Raw genomic sequence first — 4003 nt, 5'->3', positions numbered from 1 at the left:
TATTTCAAACAACTTTTGAAACCCAGTGTATGTGAATGCAAAGAGATCCTATACACTACAACTGAGGCCACAGTGATTGACATATTTTTTAATGTGTGTAGATAGGTTGTATTGTCTATTAAGTGTCATTTCAGGACTGTAGGTAGAGCATTGCAAAACACTTACTATTAAATGGGTGATATTGTATTGGATTGTATTGAGGGCCATTGACTTTTAAGATCCTGATTAGAAGGGCCATCAGAGAGACCACTTAGTCCAAGACTTATATTCATAAAGGGCCTCACACATCATTTTAGTGTTGTCTCCAAATGAAATTCACTATGATAGAACTGAAAGAAATTTTCTATCTTTAAAGATTGAACTTGCAACTGAATCTTAGGGTACAGGTAGGGTATTATAAATCCCTATTTTAGTAATAAAACCTGTAATTATCTTTTGACTGTATATGCAATATTGCATTATATTCTTTTGTGCTAAAGTTTTACTTTTTTCTATATAACCTTTTAATATAAATTACAGTTTTTATAGTATTCTTGACATTTCTTCATTAAAAAAATGTTTATATAGAAAAATAGACTTCTCTTGACTTCTGAGAATCTCTGGTGATAACATCTGTATCAAAGGGTGATTCTGAGGACTAATTAAACTTTAATTATTACTCTAACATTATAGCAGATTCTAGAAAATTCTGAAAATCTTGGACAACTGAGAACATAAAGACTTGATTTCTATAAAAAGTATTTCTGCTTGCTCAAAGCAAAGTCAGATTTTTTTTTTTTTTTTTTCAGTTCTCTGTTACATACCAGACTATGTACCTGACCGAAGATATTTAAATATAGACTGAAATGGTGATATTTAACTCAGCATTTTCATCACAGCATCTAGCATGGTTATGCCTAGGGGAGCATGCTCACTTCTTGGAAGACTGTTTGGGGTTAGCATGTGGGAAGATCTAAGAGTCCTCTGAAGTGAGTGGTCCTGCCTCCATCTCTGCTGAAGGAAAAGGAAAAAGAAAGATGGAAGGGGAAGAAGGAAGACAAAGAAGTTGAAGAAAGGTAAAAAGAAGAAAGAATGGTAACAGAGAAGAAAGGAGAGAAAGATAAAGAGGAAAATGAAAGGCCAGAAAAGAGAAAGTGAAAAAGATTGGTAGTTAAATACCCTGAAGATTGGCATTGACCTCAGTGTTTGGCCAAAATCTACTACTTGGTTTCAGAAGCTGGATAATTCTAAATGGCTGAATTGCCAAAACCTCTTTCAAGGCCCTTCCTCCCATTATGGAAATTGGATGTGGCCAATCATCCCGTGATCCTGCAGGTCAGTTTCATACTTAATCAGCATAGCTTTGTCAGCTGTACAAAAAATTTTTGTTTATTTGCTTTTATTTTTAATATCTCTTGAGAAACCTATATGCAGGTCAGGAAGCAAAAGTTAGAACTGGACATGGAACAACAGACTGGTTTCAAATAGGAAAAGGAGTACGTCAAGGCTGTATATTGTTACTCTGCTTATTTAACTTCTATGCAGAGTACATCATGAGAAATGCTGGGCTGGAAGAAGCACGAGCTGGAATCAAGATTGCCGGGAGAAATATCAATAACCTCAGATATGCAGATGACACCACCCTTATGGCAGAAAGTGAAGAGGAACTAAAAAGCCTCTTGATGAAAGTGAAAGAGGAGAGTGAAAAAGTTGGCTTAAAGCTCAGCATTCAGAAAATGAAGATGATGGCATCTGGTCCCATCACTTCATGGGAAATAGGTGGGGAAACAGTGGAAACAGTGTCAGACTTTATTTTGGGGGGCTCCAAAATACTGCAGATGGTGACTGCAGCCATGAAATTAAAAGACACTTACTCCTTGGAAGGAAAGTTATGACCAACCTAGAGAGCATATTCAAAAGCAGAGACATTACTTTGCCAACAAAGGTCTGTCTAGTCAAGGCTATGGTTTTTCCAGTAGTCATGTATGGATGTGAGAGTTGGACTGTGAAGAAAGCTGAGTGCTGAAGAATTGATGGTTTTGAACTGTGGTGTTGGAGAAGACTCTTGAGGGTCTCTTGGACTGCAAGGAGATCCAACCAGTCCCTTTTAAAGGAGATCAGTGCTGGGTGTTCTTTGGAAGGACTGATGCTGAAGCTGAAACTCCAGTCCTTTGGCCACCTCATGTGAAGAGTTGACTCATTGGAAAAGACTCTGATGCTGGGAGGGATTGGGGGCAGGAGGAGAAGGGGACGACAGAGGATGAGATGACTGGATGGCATCACCGACTCGATGGACATGAGTTTGGGTGAACTCCGTTGGTGATGGACAGGGAGGCCTGGCGTGCTGCAATTCATGGGGTCGCAAAGAATCGGACACTACTGAGCAATTGAACTGAACTGAACTGAACTGATGTACTTTAAAGAACAGGTAAGAATTTCTAGATGAAACTGGGAGTGAAAATAATCTTCTGTGCTTCATATGTTCAAATTCTCTAAGTCAGTTGAAATACATGCACACATTTAGTCTTATCAACGAATAGTTGAGAATCATTAATGTTATGTACAAATTAATTAAGACACTGCAATAGTTCAGTTTCCTATGGGTATGTGTGTGAACATGCTCAGTCATATCCAACTCTTTGTGACCCTGTGGACTTGTAGCGCCCCCCTCAGACTTCTCTGTTCATGGGATTCTCCTACAAGAATACTGGCGTGGATTGCCATTTCCTCCTTCAGGAGATCTTCCTGATCCAGTAATCGAACCCATGTCTCCTGAGTCTCCTACATTGGCAGGCAGATTCTTTACTGTTGAGCCACCTGGGAAGCGCTTGTTATGGGAATAGATTGATGTTAATAGGACTATTAAGAGAGTATATCTCTACTTAATGCACTGTGGTGACCTGAATGGGAAGCAAGTCCAAAAGGGAGGGGATATATGTGTATATATATCAGTGATTCATTTTTCTGTACAGTAGAAACTAACAACTTTGTTAGTTTCTATACTCCAATAAAAATTAATTTTAAAAAGTAAAAAGAGTATGTTGGCTATAATAATTTAGGAAGAATATTCTATCCTTCATGAGCCAATTAATGTTTACAAAACTTAAAGAATCATATGAGGAAGAATAATAGAAACTGTATTATATCAGTTTTAGTCTTCAGTTTATTTTGTGCACTAGTATTTATAACTTCAACAAAATAAATTTTATGTGCTATATTTAATTTGTTTACTTGATTCCATTTAGGCTATAGGGTTTCCAGAAAAGTTCTGTGTTGCTTGGTAATTTAGGAATATTTCACATCTTGTAAGAACTTCAAAGCAGAATGCTATTCTGCTTTGTTCCGTCATTCAGTCGTGTCCGACTCTGCAACCCCATGGACTGCAGCACACCAGGTTTCCCTGTCCTTCACTAGCTCATGTCTATTGACTTAAACAGTTAAGAAAAGGGAATGCTTTAAAGTTGTGTACAACAGCATCCATAGTAAATCTTAGCTCTGAAGATTAAAATACAAAGAGAATTAAAAAAAGAAAAGTAGAAAGTGTTAGAGAAAAACGTGGTCTCCTTCTCCTCTTGTTGCTCTACTGGCTCTAGCTACAGATGAAGGTATAGGCGTGTCTTCAGTCTCTGACAGGTTAAAGGGGCTGTCCTGCTTAGCCTATGCTGACTTCTGAGCCTAGCATGACTTTTTGTGTGGTTATTAGGAACTGGTAGAGATTTGACAGGTTCCAGGGTTTTGTAAGTATTCTATCTAAAGAAGCATAATAGAGAAAGGAATAGTGGATAAGAAAGATACAAGAGTGTTTTCCCCCAAATCTGTGTCTGTTCCTTCATAACCAAGTATAACACATTTTTAAAAAATAATAAAGTTTGTTTGGAAAAAAATTGAAGGTGTAGTAAGAAATATAGAGTTTAACAATATGAAGAACCCCCTGGTAACTGATGATGCTAATGGATTATTTTATCTGCTCCATAATGTCAAATGTAAACATTTTTAATTATCAAAATTTAATTGTAACATGTAG

This window comes from Bos indicus x Bos taurus, chromosome 16 (assembly GCF_003369695.1).
Source record: "Bos indicus x Bos taurus breed Angus x Brahman F1 hybrid chromosome 16, Bos_hybrid_MaternalHap_v2.0, whole genome shotgun sequence".
Lineage (NCBI taxonomy): Eukaryota > Metazoa > Chordata > Mammalia > Artiodactyla > Bovidae > Bos > Bos indicus x Bos taurus.
This window is presented reverse-complemented; position numbering follows the sequence as displayed.